Source organism: Coenobita brevimanus, unplaced genomic scaffold, assembly GCF_032717465.1.
Source record: "Coenobita brevimanus isolate Jiangsu-jjx unplaced genomic scaffold, ASM3271746v2 jjx.HiC_scaffold_2624, whole genome shotgun sequence".
Classification (NCBI taxonomy): Eukaryota; Metazoa; Arthropoda; class Malacostraca; order Decapoda; family Coenobitidae; genus Coenobita; species Coenobita brevimanus.
The window spans coordinates 167,703-192,624 of record NW_027643570.1 but is presented as its reverse complement, the minus strand read 5'-3'; the positions used below and the strand labels follow the sequence as shown (position 1 = coordinate 192,624).

Sequence of the window (24,922 nt, the reverse complement as noted above, 5' to 3'; positions counted from 1 at the left end):
AGCTCCTTTTTGTTAGTGATTTAGCTTCCTTTTTGCAACTCAGTATTCTCCTACATCACCGTATTCATTATTAGGTGCATACAAAAGGATGCTGCGATGCAATGAGAATGAATTAAAGAGATGTGTTGAGTCTGCAAAAGCCACTTGTGGTTTGACTGTGGGTATAAAACGTACATTTCACATGATGGACAATTTATTTTTCACTGTGGGATAAAAAATGACAAAAGATACATAATTAAACATTCCTTACCATTCTTACACAACTGCAGTCAACTGACATTCTCACACAATTGCTCAGACATCTAACGTTCTCACACAGTTGGAGTCATCTAACTCTTCAGGGGGAATTAAAAACAGTTCAGTGGGGGTTAAAGAATAGACATTCCGACATTCATTTATGCCTTGACGGCATACCTTCAGGGTAGGAAATTCACCTCTTTGATATCTTAGGTGTGTGGTAGGTGGTGGCGACCATCATCCACACATTTGATGTAGTGCTGCCTACTTCTTCTTTAGCCTGTATCATTCTTTTTCTGTGCCTGCCCCCTTCTCTTCCTATTTCTCTCATCTTTCCTGTCACTTCTTATTGCTTTTCTTTCCTTTACAGGTGGCTTTACATTGAGTGACAAGCCAAATGGTTCCTGTAAGCCAAGAAACCATTTACAACACTGGGTGGTAACAATATAACCAAACCATACGTGCTACCTATGTGTCAGCGAGTGGGTTGGTGGAGGGTTAGTGCCCCTCCCCGTAAAACAAATAACTCAAAGTCAAATGGCCACCCCTTACGGGATTATGGCGTCTGGCAATAGATAGATATCTTAGGTGTGAGGCACTTCATCTGCCACGGTCATGTTGCATCAGATGGCACGGGTCTTCTTCAGCCGCAGATCCAGGGGCCTGAACTTCTGTGGGTGGAAAATTCTGAGTTAATACTACATAGGTTTCAGCCAATGGAACAGAGCCATTCCTACAACACAGATAGTCACTGGCCTCTGGTTTCTTCTTCCCTCCCCCACACACACACAGTGGAGCAATAAATGGCAAATGGAATTTAATGTGGACAAGTGTCATGTAATTAAGTTTGGTAAAAGTGAGAAAAGATTAGATTGGGATTATAAGTTAGGAAGGTCAACCCTACACATATCAGAAAGGGAGAAGGACCTAGGAGTGATTATCAGTAACAAGCTATCTCCAGATGATCACATCAGTGAGAAGCTACATAACATGTATACAGTGCTTACTAATATGAGAACAGCATTCACATATATAAATGAAGACACACTGAGAAAGATAATAACATCATTCATCAGACCAACCCTGAAATATGCATCAGTAGTCTGGAGTCCTCATCTCAAAAAACACATAGATAAGACTGGAAAAGTAAAAAGGGCAGCTACAAGATGGGTACCAAGCTTAAGGGACCTAAGCTACGAAGAAAGACTAGAAAAACTGAATCTACCAACACTACAGGAGAGAAGGCAAAGACGAGATGTGATCATGCCATATGAATGCATCTCAGGGAAAGAGAAAATAGACATAAATGAATATATAACCTATGGGGAAGCATCAACAAGAGAACACTGCAAAAAACTACATGTATGTAAAAAGAGAGGTGATAAAGATGCAAGGAAATTTAGTTTCCCAAATAGGGCAATTGATCAGTGGAATGAACTACCAAATGAAATAGTGTGTGCCAAAACTATTCACAAATTTATGGACATGTATGATAAAAATGGTTTAATACACAGAACAGCATGAGCCTGACTCATTCCTGTAAAGATACAATTAGGTAAGAACACACACACACATACACACACTTTAAAGAAAAACGTGCAGACAGACTGGAAGACCCACATCCAGCTGAAAGTACCAGCATCCAGGGCAGCCACTGTGCTTGTGTTATGCAACAGACTGTGCAGCTTCTCATTACTGTTCTTTCATTCATTCATTCATTCATTCTCATCCAATTATTACTGTTCTACAGGAATAAAAACTCATTTACAATACAGTACACATTACCAAACCCAAACAGCCAATTTCCATTATATTTTTTCATGCAGTAAACCCTCATTATACGATGGGGTTCCGTTCCTGAAAACCCCATCGTATAGCAATCCATTGTATGGTGAACCTGTTATAACATGCAGTCAATGGGGATACGTTCCCAGACCTGCCTAAACTCTCACAATCGACCCTTTCCATCATTAAACACACTTAAAACGATGCTGAGGGACAAATACCAGTACTGTATTGGGTACATTTTACATTATTTAGGAAGTGGAGAGATGGCATGGGGCACAAGGGCTTAGGAGTAAATGAAGAAAAAACAAAAGTGATGGTATCCAGGGCTAGGAGCAGTACTGTCAAAGAAGAAGGAGAATGGCTATGTGCGATTTGCCACAAGGGCATAGGAAGTAATTCCATCTTGTGCAGTGTCTGTAATAATTGGGTGCATAAGAGATGTAGTGGTATTAGAGGTAGACTGCGAGATAACGCTGATTTCATGTGTGCGGTGTGTCAGAGAGAGCAGGTGGAGATTGACAGGCGTGAAAGGATTGAACTTGCTGGTGGATCTCTTGAGTGTGTGGAAGAGTTTTGTTATTTGGGAGACATGTTATGTGCTTGTGGCAGGGCTGGAGCTAGCTCTGTGGCTAGAGCAAGGAGTGGTTGGAAGAAGTTCAGGGAGCTGTTGCCTCTCCTGACATTGAGAGGGTTCTCCCTCTGTGGTAAAGGATCTCTGTATACAGCTTTTGTTAGGAGTGTAATGCTGTATGGTAGTGAGACCTGGCAGTCAAGGAAGAGGATATTCGCAAGCTCAAATGTACAGAAATGACAATGATTAGGTGGATGTTTTTTTTTTTTTTTTTTAAATGTGACCAACTCTGGGCATAGGCTTCAAGCCTGCTTTCAAGGCCCAGTAGTCCTCCTACGTACCGCACACCTCTACATGTCACCACTTCGGCGCTAACACCCACCATCCATACTGAATACATGCTAGGGCTGTCTCATACAGGACTGGTGTATTGGTATTAGCGGGGGTATTTTTACGACATGTCGGCGGGCCTTCTGGTAGATCAGTAAAGTCTGATTTTTCAGAAATTCAAATCCTTAAACTGTTCCCTGCCTCAGCGGGATTTGAACCCGGGTCCGTCAGGACTGCAAGCCAACTCTCTACCGATTGAGCCACGGATGTGCAGTGCATCCCAGAGTGTGAGGCCTGGGGGAGCTAGGTTTATGATGGAAGAGTTGAGGAGTAGGTTGGGACTGGACTGTATTGGTGCTCTGATGAGGAGAGGCAGACTGAGATAGTTTGGGCATGTGGAGGGGATGAATGATGATAAATGGGTGCTGAAAGTGAGAAGTGTTAATGTTAGGGGTAGGGTTGCGAGAGGCAGACCGAAAAACACCTGGGACGATGTCATTCAGTGTGACCTCAGGGATGAGGGACTGAACAGGGAAGCTGCCACAGATGGAGCAGCATGGAGAGCCACCATTAGGTGACCAAGACCAATGCATAGAGCCTTCAAAAATTAAACAAAACGATGGAGCTAGAAAAGGACACCTACATGTGGATGCACTGATATAACCGAGCTGCTCCCCTGCCCAGTTATACATACTTCCCTCAACTCCCTCCCTCTCCTCTAAAAGGAGAATGGTGAGCTACAAGAAGATGGCATCTCTGGCCTGTAATCCACTGGGTTCACATTCAGATAAGCCTAGGGTTGTGGTTACTACTACATTACTGTTTATAACACTACTTACAGTACCTGTACTGTACTGTACCATACTGTACAACATTCTCATGCATTCACTCTTAACCCAAAATTTATTGGACTAAACAATGACATGAAATAACAAATAATCAATCACCGCTTACTTCACTCAATTAAGCACATAGAAAAGGGATACAGTAATATAATAACAGCTGACACACTATTGTTGGTTAATTTTCAGCTGACAAAGCTGGGCCACTTCCACACCTTGAATACCAAGTCAAGGGCATATGAAGTTCTGTAAGCCTTCATTATGAGGTAGGAATCTCCTTGGTTGCTTGTCAAACTGACTCTCATCCAACTACATTTGGCCATCAACTGAGCTGAAAGAGGTTAGGATCTGAGCTGGGTTAAAACAAACATGCCAATATGTTGTTACCTGGTTCATAGCACTTCTGTATATTTGGTGCCATAATGATGCATGACATCTTGCCCATTAACTTGGCTGTCTGCTTCAGCCCACACACAAACCTCTGCCTGTCAAAAAAAAGGGAGTTACAATTTGGCCTAAATTAATAGCATGAATCCAACGATGTATTAATCAACTGTATTTTCATAACTATATCTATCTATCTATAGCCCGACGCCCTAATCCCGCAAAGGGTGGCCGCAGACAAAACGCCTCCAAGTCACTCTGTCACCCACCAATTGACTACCAGATTATTTCATTTTCCTTTGGAAGACTTTCTATGGTGATGGGGTTGATGGAGGGTATTTCTAACCTCTCTCCTTCAAAGTCTCTCTTATGCTGAATAAAACTGTATCATGAGTGAATAAAATAGAAAATATCGCTCTACTTTAATAGGTCAGAGCTGTTTCACTTTAAAAGCTGTTTCATTATTCTGCTGCTGATGAATTAACATCTATTAGTGGTAGGTGGGGGCGCTCACCATCCACTCACTCGACGTAGTGCTGCTCTCAGGTGACTGTTCTCTCCTCTCTTCCTTTCTTCTTTCCTTCCTTCCTCTTCTTTCTTTCTTTCTTCTTCCTTCTGTCTACAGGTGACTCTCCACTGACTGACATGGCAAATGGTCTCCTGTACATCAGGAAACCATTTACTACGCTGGGTGATAACCACATAATCATACTATGGCACCTGGTGGTTTAGTGGGTAACTAAGGCACTCCTGCCAGATTAAGCCAATGTAGGTTTATATCCAAGGGGTGGTTGGGGTTTATTGCTCATGTAATGCCACTCAGGGATGAGTGAGGCTGGTCACTCTCATCTTAAATGTCTGGACCAACTTGCCTAGCCCTGGGTTCCTACACTCCTCATGGGGCAACACAGGATTAGATAATGATGATGATGATGATGATGATATTCACTTAAAGTTACTTATGATTCATTATAAAGTTGCTCGCAAGTTAGAAATGAATGTTTTTAAGCTTTAACCACTCAGTCACAAACCAGAAATATGTCTCACTTAGGGCGGTTTAGTCCGGTGCCTATATAACTCGGTGGTTCCACTGCCTGGAAAACTTAGGTCTGTCACTCTTATTATACTCAGGTTCATCTTTTCTTAAACCAGACTGATCACTTAGGGGATACTGCGATGGAGAAGCATGTCCATGAAGTACTACCCCAGTGGTAGTGTTCTCCTTATGTTTGACTCGCCATCCTGTGGCTTCAGAAGTGGTAATGTTCTTCTGCTGTGCATCTCTTTGTCCAAAAGGTTCAGAAGTGTTGCCCTCTCTCTTTGTCACCTGTGTCACCTGCTGGCTCCTTGGTATGAATTCAGGGACGTCCGGAGACAACATTACTGTACCTGTTGAATAATAAAATATTGGTAGATGGTAGAGGCAGAGAGGGAGAGAACATAACTGAGATAAAGGCATGGAGTGGAGAGATACCAGTACTTTATATGAGAGAGGGGGATGTGTTGGAGGGAGGGCAGCCAAATGGCAGAGGACAGGGAGACATGGACGTGATTTGTTTGTGGTCACCCAATACAGGATTATGGTGTCTGGCTATAGACAGATACACAGACAGACATTTTCCAGTGGTGCAGCCAATATAACTGATTATACAAATGTTCTTCAACTCCCTCTCCCCTCAAAGGAGCATGGTGAGTAGCAGGTGAAGGGCAACTTGAGCCTTCAGTTCACCAAGCTCGTGTTCAAATGAGCCATGGGACTATACAACAATAAGAATAATATTGCTGCTGTGGCCCATGGGTCATCTGGGTGCAAACCAGGTGGAGTGCAGGCTGAAGCTGCTGTCTCCTGCATCATTCCACCTTTTGCTTTCACAGCCAGGTTTGGTGCTGTTTACCCTGGTTTGTGTAATGTTATAATATAGTAATAATTATAATAATACTGTAACAATAATCTATCTATCTATTGCCAGACGCCATAATCCCGTAAGGGGTGGCCATTTGACTCTTGAGTTATTTGTTTTACGGGGAGGGGCACTAACCCTCCACCAACCCACTTGCTGACACGTAGGGAGCACGTATGAGTTGGTTATATGGTTACCACCCAGCGTTGTAAATGGTTTCTTGGCTTACAGGAAACCATTTGGCTTGTCACTCAATGTAAAGCCACCTGTAAAGGAAAGAAAAGCAATAAGTGACAAGAGAGATGGGAGAAATAGGAAGAGAGGACGACAGGCACAGAAAAAGAATGATAAAGGGTAAGGAAGAAGTAGGCAGCACTACATCAAGTGAGTGGATGATCCCTAGTGGCAGCATACAATCATAAAACCTTCAGTCACCTCTTACGGATTTCAGAGATGACCTGCACATGCCCCTGATGACAACACAGTCATAAAAACAGTGTCTAATTTTTACAGATTTGAATGGTGAGCCGTACATGCCCCTGGTCTATCTATCTATTGCCAGACGTCTTAATCCCTTACGGGGTGGCCACAAACAAATCACCTCCACATCGTCCTGTCCCCCGCCATTTCACTGCCCCGCTCCCAACTCACACCCCCTCTCTCATATACCAGTGACTGCACATAATTGTAAAACCTTCAGCCACCTATTACGGATTTATGACACATGACCACAGTGCCATTTTAAGTCATTACACCACCAAATGTCTAACTTTGCCAAAAAATCCTCTAAACTTAAAGTCAACTAATAAGAACTACCCAACTGACACATGACTGTACGAACAAAAGTTGTACCATGTTCATTATATACATACAGAATTCATTCATGCAGCTAGCACTCCAAAATAAATACAATAATAGTAATCAAAACAATCACTGTTCTAACCCTATTTCCCAGTAATGAATGGGATGGTTAAGACCAGAAGTTCTACATTGAACATAACTTACCCAACTGGATAAAAATAACATTCTAAGTAGGTTATCTGTACTAAGATTTCCCATTAAGCTCCACTCAGAGCCAGTATTAATATCAATGAAGGAAAATTTCCAAACTAAAGGAAAACATGGTTTCTCTACACAGAAATTAAAGCGATGCAAAAATATATCTCAGTTGCAACTTATCAATTGTAAACAAGGCAGTTGTAAACATGTAAGCAAAATATAAATTGGTAAAGTGAGATTCCAAAGTCTGCCACTCAATTTACAATAGAGGTACATATGCTGTAGTCACAAATCCTTCAGGAAGAGTGTCTTTAATTCAATTTTTGCTACAGCCATAATTTTAAACTTTAGGGGAATGACTCTTTTTAGTTAACCCTTTCGTATGATGACAATATCTCTTTTAGTGAATCCTTTCCCACGATGACACCTTGTCCTTACATGACATGATTCACCTTATGGGGACATTGTATTATGATCATGTTAACTCATTCTCCATTATTTGAAGGTGGTAGGCAAGATTAAATCATATAAACTGCACTTAATCTATTATCTGACAATTTAAATGAACTTAACACTTACTATTTCAGTATCAGTCTCAGTCATTCCTCACTCTCATAAGTCTTGCCCCTCGGACACACTTTCTGTCAACTTTTCATTCTACATGCATGCCATACATCCATATTGCCTCAATGCATTCCTATTAGTAACAATGTTATTCATAGAAAATCCACATCTAAAACAGTTTACAACATGGAACTTGGCTGCAAAGAGTTTGACTCCAAAGTTGCATATATACTTAAGATCAGTCAGAGAATGCATACACCTCTGCTGAACTTTTTATATGAACACACAAAAACATGTAAAAGATATACGATGCATATACAGTACTAGTTCTGATTTGTTAAGAGAGAACAATCTCAACTATTCATAAAAGCTGCATAAAACTTTCATGATGTGTATTATAAAAAGCCAAATACCATAGGTTTGAATGATTACAGACAGGAACAATTAATAGTAACTATCTTTTACAATTCGCAACTAAAGGACTGCCACAGCTCAAGTACAGGTATACCTTTAAAATGTTTATGTAGGGTGCATTACTGTGGACAGTAATACTGCTAGGCTTATCAGTTATATGTCACTGCTCACCATCTTGTTATTTATTGTCAGAAGTGAATCATTACTAATGTCCACAACAGTACAGTCATAACTAAAGTATACTTAATCAGCCAGCAGACAAACCTTATGGCTAAGAGGTTAGAGCACCAGCGTTAAAAACAGGCACGTTGCTCTTGCTGCACGTATAACTTCCATGCTATCCATCTCAAAATAATTACCCTCTACTTTAATAAACTGTGTCACTACATTAACTATCATGTAGAAAGAATTGTAGTAAAGCATTATTTTCCAGAAATTATATTAGTACTTAAAATTACACACAAGACTCATACACTTAGAATTTCAGAATACAGTAGTCCTTAAGTTTTTTTCTTGGCATAACTCACTCAAGCGTGTCATATTGTTAGTGTTGGTCCCATGAGAAAGTTGAAGACGAAGATTGGAGCGGTATGTAGGTTTGTGCTGGCTGGTGGATCCTGCTTTTGGACAAACCCTAACTTGGCCTTGCAGTTAATGCATCTCACAGCCGAGAGCTCAAGTCCAGGTGTTTTTGTCCCTACGCCTTCCGATAGTGATGCTAGGAACTCCACTTGATCCCCAACACTAAGTCTGAAAAGGAAATCACGGAAGGTGTCATCGGCTGGGAGCGTCACATCAAAACCCTGCATCATCCCAATCCCGAACCTCCAATATGATGGAGTCATAGAGATACGAACCTCAAACGTGTACTCATTCCAGTTATCAAGAGTACAAGTGTCTGAGCCCAAGACTAAGTGGAGAAGCTGGCATCGCTCTACCTCGGTACTTGGGGTTTTAGTGACTGGACATGCTGGGAGCTTCTGACCCAGGTAGCACCTCAGAGGCTTCTCGACTATATCTGGAAGATAAGTCAGTGCAGTCTTGGGGAGGTTGCGGACTCTGGCAATATTTACGTGGGTCACGGTTCCCTTCCACCTAACTATTGTCCCTTGCAGTGGTAGGCATCCATGTATAGTATAATAATAATAATAATGATAATAATAACAACAGTAATACTGGTACTAATAATAATGGTAATAATAATATTAATAGTACCGGTAACTGCAGATTTTTTGTTTCTTAAATGCACCACTTCTACTGCATGTTAAAGAATGCAGTACCGACAAAATCTTGAAATAACATGACTAGCTACAGTATACCGTCTTTACTTTAACTTGGCCCAGGTTTCCATCCTTTTGAAGCCTATTTCATACATCATAAGAAAGAAAAAGACAATATAGTACAGCAACTCTGCATCCTTTCCATGATACTTCTTCATAACTAGCACCATATTCTAGTGCTAATCTTTTGGCACAACTCAGCAATCAAGATGGAGAGATGGTAGTTTTAGGATAAGTTAAAATTAAAGTTGCATAGCAATTCATAGGCTGTACTGCATCAGGAGAGCACCTAGTAAACCCACTTTTTTGTGGGTGTGAGAAGGGAGTGTGAGTTGGGAGCAGGGCAGTGAAATGGCGGGGGACAGGGCGACTTGGAGGCGATTTGTTTGTGGCCACCCCAAACGGGATTGAGGCGTCTGGCAATAGATAGATAGATAGATAACTATATGCCAATAGAGGTTTCCTGTTCATATACAAGCTGCCACTAGAGAAAGTTTCAGTAAAATTAGAGAACAGCTTTAGGGCACATATAGTGTACATCCATTGTTCAGACATGGAGGGACAACAAATGAACTGACATATGCTTACTGCCCCAGTAATCCTACACCCACCATCCTTCTAATCAATAAGGCTGTACTGGTAAGAATAATGGTAAAAATAATACTCAGAGACACCATTGATATTTACAGCTATAATTAATGAAGACTGTGGATCCAGGAAAATGCTGATAAATCTACAGTAGAATGGGAAATTAAATGTACCGTACAGTGCTCAGCTGAAAAACTTTTTCTGCATTGCTCTTATTTCAAGTATACCAATTATAAATACACTAACACAAATAATACTGTACCTTTATCATCCCTGTCTCCTTATATTTTTTTACAGCCTTTTGTAATAGTATAAAGTGATGCTAAGAAGTTAAAAATTACTGTAAATTTGTTTTGGTTTAGGCCTGCCATTGCTGGCAAAAGATAAACTGTGGTTGTACCACTGTGGTATTCCTATCCAAAAATACTTACCAGTACCAACACCTCGTACGTATACTACACTACCTTCCACTCACAATGCAACAGCTTCCAAAATACACAACAGCTTTAAAGAGCTGTGTAATGGCCTTGAGTATACCACTGATGCTGCAGCCTCACATCAGTTACTCAGTATTACGTAGATAACTCATTGTTAAAATTTTTTTTTATTAAATTGTTTGGTAAATGTCTTTGGATCAGTTACATGAATTTTAATATTACCTTTTCCTCAACGCCACGTCAAATGTCATCTCTAAGATTTTCCCCGATATCGAGAAGAACTGCTATGATTCCAACCAAAACAAATCTAGAGAAAACTCGAATTAGGGATAGTTTACTTCAGAGACTTCTCTGTTTCTATATCTTTCTGAGTACAGTAAACCCTCATTATACGATGGGGTTCCGTTCCTGAAAACCCCATCGTATAGCAATCCATTGTATAGTGAACCTGTTATAACATGTAGTCAATGGGGATACGTTCCCAGACCTACCTAAACTTGCACATTCACACACCTTAACACTCACATACATGAAATATCCTTATGTTTAAACATGTAAAGTAACAGAAACCCTTGCCATGCTGAAGGATGTCTAGGGACAGAAAACAGTGTCCCGTACACGTGTCTATGAGTGGCACAAGAAGCACAGGATGGCGCGGGGTGATGCTCCAAAATGTCCCGTGACACATCCACACGGCGGGTCTGTTGGTCCTCGGAGAGCAGTTCGGGCACCAACTTTGCACAAATCTTCCGCATACCCACAACTTTCAATAAGATGGACCTCACTGACTCCCTATTCAATCCCAGTTGCTCATCCATCATTTTGATCATCAGTCTGTGATCACTCCGCACCAATTCCTTGACCTTCTGGATGTTGGCATCATTTCTTGTTGTTGAGGGACATCCTGATTTTGGGTCATCTTCCACATCACCCCATTCCATCCTGAACCTCTTGTGCCACCCACAGCCACGTGTACGGGACATTGTTTTCTGTCCGTACACATCCTTCAGGATGGCAAGGGTTTCTGCTGGAGTTTTTCCCATGTTTGTCAAGAACTTGATGGTATTCCTTTGCTCAAGGCTCATTCTGTGAAAGAGGACACTTGACAGGAGCTACAAAACCACCTGTGAAAAGAAAGATAATAGGTTAATTGAAGTGCTGCTTTTCTCATACAGTGCTGAGATGTTGGGAAACACTATGATGTACTTCATTAATGTGTGGCTGATGAATTGTGTGATTGGCAGCCAGTGTCCCATTTCTTTTTTGTTACTATCTATCTATCTATCTATTGCAAGATGCCATAATCCCATAAGGGGTGGCCATTTGACTTTGAGTTAGTTGTTTTATGGGGAGGGGCACTAACCCTCCACCAACCCACTTGTTGACACCTCGTACAATATCAACACCTCTGTGTCTGTATCATTTATAGACTCCAACATGCCTGTATAAATTAAACATCAATGCCTCTTTATAAGACTACTACTACAACCATCACAACAACCACTACTACTATTACTACTACTACAATCATCAGAACTATTACTACTACTATTACTACTACAGTATTCTCAGTAATCAGTTAATTAATCAGTAATGAAGAAATTATTTCTTGGTACACTTCAATCCTCCTTTGCCCCAACAGGAGTGTAGGTACCTGAGGCTAGGCTGCTCACTCCCAACATTTAAATCAATTCAATTAAACCATGCCGCCTCTTAACCACCATACTAAAACTGGCCATGGTGCAGGAAATATTTAGTGAAGTCTGGAGTTACACTGAGTGCCAAAACCAGCTTATTACATCCTTACTGATGCTGGGTGTGGGGAGTGAGTTGGGGGGAGGGCAATCAAATGGTGGGTTACAGAGCGACTTGGAGGCATTTTGTCTGCTGTCTCCCTTTGTTGGATTACAGGCTATAGATAGATAGGTAGATAGGCTGATGTTGGACACTGCTGGCAAGGGCCAACTGAAGACTAACCTTAAAAAATGAGCATAGGGGAGAAGTGGCAGTGTTCATCATATCTCCCTGAGTGGTATGACTTCCAAGATAGTCACACCAGCAGCCAGTTTGTATGTCGCACTGCCACAAACAGCACCAGCCTGGCCTAGCCAACATTCTGGGGCATGGACTGGACTGGCAGCTGCTTTAAGGCCCTGTTGCTGGTGCCACTGTGGATGGGAAACACAATATCATCAACAGCCAGCCCTTGTAAACTTAGTGGCTTGGTTATTGCTGGCCCTACATTTGAAGGACAGACAGTAGAAAATACAGACAGGAAGACAGTAGGAGATACAGACTGAGGAAGACAGTTAGAAATAAATACAGGGGAAGACAATAGGAAATAAAGACAGAGGATGACAGTTAGAAATAAAGACAGAAGACAGTAGAAAATATAGACAGAGGTAGACAGTAGGAAGTACAGACAGAGGAAGACAGTAGGAAATATATACAGAGGAAGACAGTAGGAAAAACACAGAGGAAGACAACAGGAAATACAGACACAGGAAGACAGTAGGAAATACAGAAAGAGGAATATAGTAGGATATATAGAGGAAGACAGTTGGACATACAGACCGAGGAAGACAGTAGGAAATACTGACAAAGGTTGACAGTAGGAAATACATTTGGAGTGGTGGACTCAAGGCCTGCCAACTGCCACTGAACTGGTCAAGTGGATTTGTCTGCAACCATCGAATAACCAAACCTACACCATACCACTGTCTACCTCATCTGTCTTCTGTTTCACCCTAAGTGTCTTATCTCTGGCCTGCCCTTATAACTTTACCAGCCCATAACAACTCTACAACTCTATATGATGATCCTTCCACACTACATACCAGCTCTGCCATACAATTTTATTCTGCTTTGGGAACACTTTTAAAACCTTCTGATACATGAAAACTCCCTATATTACATTCTTACTGATGCCACTTTTTTTTTTTAATGTAAGGAAGAAGGAACCAAAAGCCTGGAAGATTGTTTCCTCCACGAAAAAATATGATAGAGGGCCAAATTCAAGATACATTCATTGCAAGACAACTAAGCACAATGTGTTCGAGAGACTGGAGGCCATAGGCTGTAGGAAATACAGATGGAGGAAGACAGTTCCAGAGTTCACCTTTTGCATACATGAAGGACCAGGTGTAATGATTAACTCTTGCATTTTACAGAGTTTAAAAGAGACCTGTAACTTCAACAATTTAAATTCTTTTGATATGAAGGTCTAAATGATGGTCCTTTCTATGGTATTCCCTCTATTATCAGAAAATGTTCAGCTTGAGGAGACCTTTTGTGTTGCTAGAGATATGAGAAAAATAATTGCTTTGGGGTCTTGCAGCTGCTGATGTTTTGAGAGGGGAAAACTCAATGTATGTGCTTACAGACTGCACTTGTACTGACATCCTCCTCATCACATCCTCCTCATCAGCTCCTTATCATTATCATCCTCATCCTCATCTTCATCATCATTCATAATCCTGACCTCTCTTTCTGACCTAAGGCAAGATGAGGTGAGGGACTGTTCAGAAAGCAAGGAAAGAGAAAGCAGAGTATGGGGAAAACACTGTTGTAGATGAACAGCATGCACAAAATGAACACATAACTGACATACCACAGAATGAAGCTAGGTAGCTGACAAGGACACACAGCTCCAGTTCTTGGTACATCTCCACCAACACCTTGTCAAACCTGCAAGAATGGGATATGGCAGTGGCCACTTAAAAATGACCTATTAAATTCATCATCAGCTATTCCTTCCCTACAGTTTCCAGCAATTGCAAAAAGTAATGAGCTAGTTTGGGTACCTTGTTTATAGCCATCCCTTAAGGGATTTAGGTATCAGAGAGTAGACAGACAGGTTGATACATAGGATACCTGCTATAGCTTCCAATCCACAGAACATATTATCAGCACTACCATGACCAGCCTCGGTATGGGCATGCATTTAAGAGGAAGCATGGCATAATGACTAACTGAATCTGATGCTATTTCACCAATGACACATCTTAACACTGCACTAATCTATCTATCTATCTATCTATTGCCAGATGCCATAATCCCATAAGGGGTGGCCATTTGACTCTGAGTTATTTGTTTCACAAGGAGGGGCACTAACCCTCCACCAACCCACTTGTTGACACGTAGGGAGCACGTATGGGTTGGTTATATGGTTACCACCCAGCGCTGTAAATAGTTTCTTGGCTTGATGGGTTTTCGCTTACCAAAAATCACTATGTTCTCGTACCTTCACCTCTTCAATATAATATAATCTATTTCATGTTAGCCTTACTCTAACCAGAATTTTATAATCATGTTAGAAAAGATATCTCAGTTAGAAGGGGTTAAATACGGCTTGCTTTAACTTCTTCTCAACTATACCCTTTCTACTCTAACTTGGCCTAACACTGGTATCTCTCCACCTTGCATACTGAGTTGTGGCAACAGATTACCACTAGTATATGGTGCTAATAATGAAGGAATGCTACAGAAAGGATGTAGAGCCATAGCAATTTTCTCTTCTGCTACTGTGCTGTGTGAAATAAAGTGAAGAAGGATGAAAATCTGGGCCAGGTTAATGTAAATGAGGTATTGCTGGCTTTCCCAGACCAAGTAACATCATCTGGTTACAGCTAGTACAAATTACAAAATGGACACACACTATATATGTTATGTGAGGAATGTATGTACTTCTATTACTCTTGGTCTGGTTGGAAAGCGATATGATATACAAACAACAAGAAATTTTCAATAGCAGAAGTTTGATCCAAAATATTACACCTTTCTTCCATACAACTGGTAGAGTTAACTGCCTGACTATGGCAAATCAGTCTTATAGAAAATTTAGCATAGGAGGCTTTATTTTTTTTCAACAGTTTACCGTGCACTTAATTCCATAACTAAAAATAACAGCAGCTTATAATGGAGACTCACTGTATACTGAGAAATGTTGATGTACCATGCAAACTGGTACTTCACACGGAATGTATTGGCTTACACAGCAAATACTGGTTCTGTGTTTCCTTCCTCGATGTGGGCGTAAAAATATCTATCTATCTATCTATCTATAGCCCGACGCCCTAATCCCGCAAAGGGTGGCCGCAGACAAAACGCCTCCAAGTCACTCTGTCACCCACCAACTGACTACCTCCTCCCAACTCACTCCCCCCTCCCTCATATACCTCTCAACTCCATCCCTCCACCTCATTATACATGAAACAATAAAAAATCACAATATATTAAGATCACTGACTGACACAATCTACAAAATATAAAAATTTTCCCGATAACATCATCATCATTCTGACCCTTTTTTCCTGCCTAAAGAGGAAGTGAGATAAGGCCCAGACAAGGAAAGAGAAAAAATTGAAGCTGGCAGAATTACTGATAGCACGTCACAAATTAAATAAGACAAAAGAAATAAAGGGGTAGGGGGCGCAACATCTGAAAAATTTACATAAGTATAAAATGAGGGAGGGGGGGGTGAGTTGGGGGGAGGGGAGTCAAATGGTGGGTGACAGAGTGACTTGGAGGCGTTTTGTCTGCGGCCACCCTTTGCGGGATTAGGGCGTCGGGCTATAGATAGATAGATATGGATAAAATGAAGTTGTACTGTACTAAACGACTAAAAAAAATGGAATACTAAAAAAAAACAATGATAATAAATGGAAAGCCTAATACTAAGGACACTGAATGGATAACATGCAATATTCCAACTAACAACGGCTCAGGTACCAGAGTTTGTTCACTACCAGAATTTAACCATCGAAACTACAAATAAACTGGGAAGAAGTACTTGACCTTCAAATCTTTATATCTCTTATCTTTTTATATCTCCAATTCTAGACTTATATAAACTGCCCCCTGTATTCAGCTATCTATTGTCTGCTTCGTATTTATCCTGCCTGGGCTGAGAGGAACAAAAGTATCACCATCACATTTGTCTTAACTCTTTATCATTATCATCATCATCCAGACCTCCTTTCCCACCCCAGGGCAGGGTGAGGAGTAGCAATTTCCAGGCAGCTCAAGTCTGCCCAGTCCAGTGGGCCGTGCTTCACTCATCACTCAAGCCCCCGGATTCCTGGCTCTATCTGATACGCCAAAAACTTCCACCACATTCTGTAACAACCCCCAATCCTGAGATGCACCACCCTCCCTTATATACTCTTTCTTGTACTTTCCCATCCCCTTTACTTCACCATTTTGTCCTTCTTGCTCAATCTTAAATACAAAATCTTCAACCTTGTTTTTTAATCAACCTTCCTTATACAGTACTGTATATTTACCAAAAACTGTTTTGGGTCATACATATATACATACATAAATTTTGTATCGTACTGTTCCATGCCTGCACAGCTCAGCATTTCTATTATATATTTATATATTTACTTTTTTTACCTAATGGCTCTTTTTGATGTATTTAATATATGCCCTCCCACCCTAATCCTCCACCATCTTCTTTTTCCTCCCTTACCCTTATACTCTCCCATACTGACCCCCTACCCTGTTTTTGGGTCCTAGTTCCCTATATAATCCACCTAGCTCTTTCTCTCCTCCTCCTTTCAAACACGTCACTATTACATAAAAAACATTCAATATCTTTGTAAGTATATTTAAACTCAAGCTAATTCTGGCTTCCTTACACTCTCATCTCGAGGTATGAATTGGAAGTGCAAGACAACTTTGGCTCTCATGATTACGAATATATCACTATACTTTGTTTTCGTAGTTATGCATACATCTCTATATTTAGCTTTTGCAGTTACACATGCCATACATCGATACACAGCATCTGGCTTTTGCAATATATTCAGCTTTTACGATTACACACACACTGCTACATTTACTTACTGTAGTTATGCATATATCACACTATCAGCCGTGCTCTATGTACAGTGCAATGTCTTTTCATTCACACAATCCACTGATGCTCCATACAGTCCATTATCAAAGGAATGCTATTTCAATGCATATTCAGGGACAAAAGTTCAGCCATTTCACCTCTTCTACTTCCAATTTTCTACTGCTGGCTAATATTCCTAAGCTGAGAGAGACTTGGCAAATTTCCCAGCCTATAAACACCAAAGTTCATCCAATCTCTCACCTCTTATGCTTCTCATTTTTTTCTGCTGACTAATATTCCTATGCTGAAAGAGGCTTGGTACACTCCTCTGCCCACAGATACAAAAGTGTTCCTTGTATTTCACCCCTTCCACATCCTTTTTTCTGCTGACTAATAATCTTAGGCTTGGTATGTTTCTCTGCCTTAATATTTCACCCCTTCTACTTCTCACTTTCCTTTGCTGGCTAATATTGCTAAGCAGAGAGAGGCTTGGTTTATTTCACTGCCAAGAAATGTCTCTCTGATACAAAGGGATGAAAGTATCAAAAGTACTATAGCGAACATATTGTAGGTGTGAAGTAGATGCAGCTGAATGGTGAAATAGATGCAGTTGAATAGTAGATGCAACTGAACTCTTGTCCCCTTCTATACAATTAGTATTATGAAATACTAATACTATAAAACATCTGCTGCACACTTTAAGTATTACTGTATATACTGCACTTCTCAGCTGTGAAAGTTATAACAGTGCATATACAAATCAAATCATACACAGAAGCACATTAACTGGAATACATATGGTTCTCATTACTCATCCAGAAGTGTAATAATGGTAAATATACACCAATATAAATACAGAAAAATACAGAAATACATGAAAACATATAGTAAGACCCCTCTATGGCAGACTAATTAAGGGGAAAGTGTCCATCTCAAGAGGTTGTCCATCATGTAACAATTTATCATATGGCACCAAAATTTTGAGGTTTACTTGCAGACTGATTCACTCTTCACTATTTAATAAGCTGACACAATGTTATATTCAATCAGCAACAGTACAGTAGCACTGGTAGCACCAGGTTTATCTGAAATGTGAAACTGGTGAACTGCAGGCTGAAGTTGCTGCCTTGTCTTTCAGGCAATGTCACCCTTATCCATCTCACTTTAACTGGCTGCCTTAAAAGAAGTCTGCCTCAGAGGGATATTACTGTACCAATAAAAATAAGAAAATATATATATATATATATATATATATATATATATATATATATATATATATATGTATATATATATATATCCATCCATTGCCAGACGCCACGTATCCCAGATGGGGTGGCCAATGGCTCAGAGTTAATTGTTTTACAGGGAGGGGCACCAATCCTCCACCAACCCCACTTGACGTAGGGATGCCAACAGCATCTGGTGTTCCCAGGCGGTCACCCATCCAAGTACTAACCAGACCCAACGTTGCTTAACTTCGCTGGTCGGATGGGAAGCGGTGTACTCAACGTGGCATATATATATAATGTTCTTCGGCTCAGCAACCTGGCATATCAAATTGCTATCTGGAACAAAGAAGAAACCAGCTGCCTTCAGTAAGTATTTAACAAACATCATCATCATCATCATCGTAGAAAATGCATAGTCAACTAAACAGCCTCATTAAACAAGGAAATTAAACATTCTAAAACACAGGCAACTGGTAAAATGGTAACAGGGAAAACTGTGGGTGTGTATGGTGTGGCAGATGAAATGCTGAAAGCATCTGGTGATGTAGCAGTGATACTGTGCATGTTTACGAGGGGAAGGGTGATGCTCTTAATCGAGGTTGCTGTAGGAGAAAATTTTGGCCTGCATGAGCAAGGAGACTTAACATTAATAAGAGACAATTTGGTTTTATCCCTAGCAGAGGAACTGTTCATGCAATATTTAAAGTACTGTTAGGCAACTCAGGAAAGCTTTTAGGGTAAGAAAACATATTTACTTTGTTTTTGTTGACAGTTCTACTTTCATTACTCTATTTTCTTGCATATGGATCCTTCCCACCCAATTTTCTGTAAGAATTAATGTTAGGATAATGCTTAGGTTAGATTCATATATGTCAGATGAGGTTATGAGAGTACATAATATTAGAACATACATGATCTGGGTTACAATAGATTAGGAAGCTCTGGGTTAAATTAGGGAAGGATGAACCAGATTAGATTCAACAGGTTAGCATAGAGTGGGATAGGGTTATAAAGGTGAGATTAGGTTAGCTAATGTTTGGACTGGATAGGATATGTTAGGTAAGTCTAGGTTATCTATTTCTAATGCTAACCTGCCAAGTCTTGTACAGGCAATGCCACTGGGGTGTCTGTGAGGAGGGTGGGGGTGGGGGTGAGATGAGGGTTAAGCACCGGGCCACACTCCCTCTCCAGGCTCACCAGGTGACAGTGGATGTACTGCAGCTTCACTCCCATGTCTCTGTGGCTCTGCAAGTCCAATGGTAATATCAAACTTATGACCTGAACAAATTTACGACTATGGTAAATGACTACACAATCAACATTGAGGCAGATGATGTGTGTTAAGCAGCAACCATTTGTTATTAACTCTTCCACTCCATCAGGTTTCCCTCAAGCTAAACACAACTGTCTGGTGGTAACAATAAAATAAGGCTTGAGTCATGCTTCAGACACTAATGAAGATTTTTTTTTTCTTCCGCTGTATACTGTAGTACAACAAAAATATTCACTACAAAAGCAACAAAGTCAATTAACCCAGCATAACTTCACTCTAAATTTTCTTGTGAAGTGTACAGTTATGGTTAAAGGCTAATGTATATCTGAGTACAGCAGACTCCACCACCACCATTCCCTGACTATGTACATATTCCTCACTATCTCACCTACTGAATTCATCTAAATTTCACGATGTACTAGGCCTCAGGTCCTCAGTCCCTGGCAGTTCCCACTAATCCTCTTGATGATATCTGAAGCCACAATGAAGCTGAGTAGTGATGGGGTAGGGCAGAAATTACCCAGATGCTTTCACACCATAACTTCACTGGACATGTTAACTTTAATAGCATGGGAAACAACTGAAGCACTGGCACAACTGATATAACTTTTTGACACCACTGTTCCCCAGTATTAAATGGAGACCAACAGTCTGAGTTACTTTGTTAAGCCAGTATTAACCTGCAGACACATACACTCCTTGAGAGCTGTGTGTACTAACCTGCTGTGATTACCTTTTTGTACTCGATATTTTTGTATTACCTTTTTGTATTCCTTTTTTTTTTTTGTTTTACGATGATGTAGGAGAGAGCCACCTTCTCAGCCATGTCATCATCACTTGTCCTCACACTGGCCCTTGTATCTGCAGGAACAGAAGCACTTTAGTTCATCTGATTACTCATTTCATCGCCATTAACTCCTTCACCTTCATCATTCTTTGTCTGTGTCTGCCCTCCTCTCTTCCTATTTCTCACCATCATCCACTCCCGTGGTGTAGTGCAGCCTTCTTCTTTTACCTTTGTCATTCTTTCTCTGTGTCTGTCCTCCTCTCTTCCTGTTTCTTACCACCATCCACTCACTTGATGTAATGCTGCCTACTTCTTCACCCTTATCATTCTTTTTCTGTGACTGTACTTCTCTCTTCCTATTTCTTCCATCCTTCTTGTCACTTTTTATTACTCTTCTTTCCTTTTCAGGTGGCTTTACACTGAGTAACAAGCCTAATGGTTTCCTGTAAGCCAGGAAACCATTTACAACGCTGGGTGGTAACCATATAACTAACCTATATGTTTTCCCCACGTGTCAACAAGTGGGTTGGCAGAGGGTTAGTGCCCCTCCCCGTAAAATAATGAGCTCAAAGACAAAAAGCCACCCCTTACTGGATTGTGGCATCTGGCTATAGATAGACAGATAGATAGATAGATAGATAGATAGATAGACAGATTGATAGACAGACAAATAGAACTCCTTCAATATGCTATTTTTTTTTAGTTCACTCATACAACTATGCTATGGTTTTAGTCACCTTAAAAAATCTTTAGGAGTGAAACAGTTAACAAAGGATATGTTCAATCCCTCTAGCCTGCAATATCACTCCTAAACTGAATCAAACCATCAAACAGAAACAGGAGTACAAAAAGATGGAGGTCAACATATTAAATGGGCTAATAATATTTCACCAAGTCAATATTATACTGCAATGGGAAAAGTGAAAACTAGTAAAAACTAAATGGCTGCAGCAAGAAACTTAAACAGAATCAAAAGAAATTGATTATAAGAGTGGTATGGGATGAGGGATAGAATACTAGACATCCACAGCCATGAGAGAGTTAAATATAGATACCTGGTACCGTACAGATAATGTGACGAGCTGCTAAACAAACTGACATGACAGACCTGGTGCTCACTCACTGACTGCACCCGGTTCAGCATTATCACCTCCCGTACCTCAACCAGGAGGTCTGCCTTGGCCTGCTGGTTGGCCCAAACATAACACTGTACAGCTTCCTGATGGCATCTTCCTCCAGGTCACTCTCAGGTTTTGTGCATCATTTCTGAAATATAACATGGTGGGGATATTTATACATCTCACTTATGAACACATCAGTAAAAAAAACAAAAAGTTGGAAACATACCAGATGCACTGTCTTGTTTTAAGGGAAATTATATGAATGTACAATACTATAGAGAAATGCTACTACTTTACATCAGTAACAGTTTTGTCTAATGGTAGGTGGAGTAAACTAGGATGAAATTTAGTATATAATGAAGGCATCTTGAATTGGTCTATTACTGGTATCTTGTTTTCATTTTTCTTGGAGGGAACAATTTTGCCCACTTCAAGCCTTTGGTTCCTACTTCCTTGCATTAAAAGAAATAAAAGATATAATATCCATGAAGAAAAATGCACTATGAACTAGCTGCCTTAAATGTGGAAGCACATACAAAATTGTAAATCATCTCTAAAAAATCCTATCAACATACTACACTGAGAAATACACTGAGGTGGTCTGGACATATGGAGAGAATGTAGACTGAATGACTAAGAGAGTGTATGCAGGTGTGGTGGAGGGAGGGAGAGACCAAGGATGAGGTGGAGGGATGAAGTTGAGAGGTATATAAGGGAGGGGGGAGTGAGCTAGGGGGGAGGGCAGTCAAATGGTGGGTGACAGAGCAACTTGGAGGCATTTCGTATGCGACCATCCTTTCCGGGATTAGGGCATTGGGCTATTGATAGATAAACAGATAGACATACAGAACTGTAAAACATCTATAAAAAAAATCCTATCACCATACTGAAAGGGATTAACCCTTGCTAAACTACAAACTTCATATAAGGTACAATGAAGGTGTGCACGGGCCCAGCTGCAAGTCTGGTATGAGGTACAGTTTACACTGGCTATAAAACAATGATTCAGAGGAGGTAACCTATCTTACAAGCAATCAGTGTGGCAGGGGTTCATGCTCTCCTTCTCACTCTACCTTCCAGCACTCTGTCCACATGTAGCCTATACATCACCTCAGAGCCACTCTCCTTATCCAACCCACATCACCAATTCATTCTCCATCATATTTCTATTATTCTAGCTAATGACCTAACAACTCTGGAACTGTCTCCCTCTGTCTGTACTTCCTACTGCCTATGACCTCCAGTCTTTCAAACACAGTTTGTCCAAGCATCTTGAAACAAATGGATCTTGATTTTGGCTCTCTGTTAACTTGTTTTTTTTTTCTCTTTCTCTCTCTCTCTCTCTTGGAGGGAACACTCTTACAATGACAATATACTTCCTACTTCTGATCTGCTTCAATAAACCTGTTGCCTCAATACAAATTACAGCATTACATCCATTTTCTTCACAAGATTCAAGTGCATTCACTATCCTTTCATGGTTTTCTAAGATAGCAGACACAGTATCTAAATGACCTGACCATCTCTGTTCCAAAAGTCGTTTGAGTTTTGTTCCATCATAAATCCTGTCTAGCTCTGGACGGTGTAGAAAGTTGTACAGTCTATTGCAAATGGAAAAAAACAATTTTACATCATTCTGCATTTCAACTGAATGTACCACAACCAAGTGCAGTTGGTGACTGAAACAATGTACATATGGGATTTCCTTCTGAAGTTTTTCTTGTAGCTTTTTTTGAACACCTCCATGCTGACCTGACATCACAGATGCTCCATCATAACATTGAGATAATATATTACTGCAATCAAGTCCACATTCATTTAGTGTTTTAAGCATTAATGAGGCCAGGCTTTCTGCATCAAAATCATCTGTTGTTGGCATACCAATTAGACTCTCATTTACTTTACCACCCTTTACATATCTTACAACTACATATATATTGTCTGTGTTAGCAGGGTCACGAGTTCCATCAGACTTAATGCTAAAAAATGGTATGTCAGCCTCCTTGATATCATTAACAACATTCTCTATGACAGTGTCTTTCATAATGTCTATTATCTCATTCTGAATCCTAGCAGAAGTATAGGAGGCATTCTTAGGAATCATTTGAATAATCTCTGAGAGCTTCTTATCTTTAGACAATGTATACTGAAATAACTTCATAAAAAGACCAGATGGCTCACCTTGAGACTCACTACTTGTATCGAGACACCCTGCTCCACTCTTACCATCTCCACGCATAGGTAGCTCATTCACACATAAAAACTGAATTACCTCTACCACTGATTTAATACAGTACCTGTTTTTCTCCAACTGCTTTTCATTTAACATTGTACTGACACTCTGGTTCTTCTCTATGCGCATTTTTCTCTCCTGCCATATAACCACAGCTTCTACATGAGTTTGAGAATTTTCGTGTTATTGGAAACCTTTGTGTTTGTCTAATGCATGGCACCAGTTTGAGTAACCCTCTTTAGTAAATGTACGGTCTTTAGAAGAACTTTTAAAATGTCTACAGGGAAAACAAAATGCTGCCCCCTCTTCTACTGGATACTCAAGCCATGTGCGTCCATTATAGCAGGATGCTGAGAAGTCTCTCTTACTATTACCATACTGCTTTGGATTAAAAGAAGCAATCTTAGGCTGTACTGGTTCATGATCAGCCTCCCCTAAATCTGAAGGAATTTTGATTTCACTTGGTCCTGATCCATCTCTACCAGTCTTGTTTTTCTCCGGTTCTTTTTCTTTCTTATCAGAAGATGAATTTCGTTCTGGTTGCTTCCCATGTGAACCAACAGGCTTGAAGTATGAAGTAATAGACATTGCTGATAATTTTCTGAATATTCTTCACATAAATCTATCCATATGGTCACAATGCTCCTGACCTGTGGATGAGTGACACCAAGCTCTTGGTAAAATCATATTATGGTATGTGGTAAAAATCATATTATGGTATGTAGGTGAGGTGGAGGGAGGGAGAGGGAGGGGTAGACCGAGGATGAGGTGGAGGGATGGAGTTGAGAGGTATATGAGGGAGGGGGGGGTGAGTTGGGGGGAGGGTAGTCGAATGGTGGGTGACAGAGTGACTTGGAGGCGTTTTGTCTGCGGCCACCCTTTGCGGGATTAGGGCGTCGGGCTACAGATAGATAGATAGATAGTAAAAAAATGTGAGTGTGTGCACAGTGGCAGAATGGCAGGTAAGTCATTTGGCTTTTTGTGAAAAATTAACAGAACTGGAATAGGCTAGGCCAATGTCCCTGGCTAGACAGGCTAGTTTAATAAAAAAAAATAAATAAATAAAAGGATAAATTACCCTTTAGCACAGAATAGGAATTACC

General features: G+C 40.5%; 1 pseudogene; it reads right to left on the bottom strand.

The window, feature by feature from the left end:
- Window positions 1-18,583: 18,583 nt before the first annotated feature.
- LOC145389934 (5S ribosomal RNA) lies at window positions 18,584-18,702 on the bottom strand (annotated as a pseudogene).
- Window positions 18,703-24,922: the final 6,220 nt, after the last annotated feature.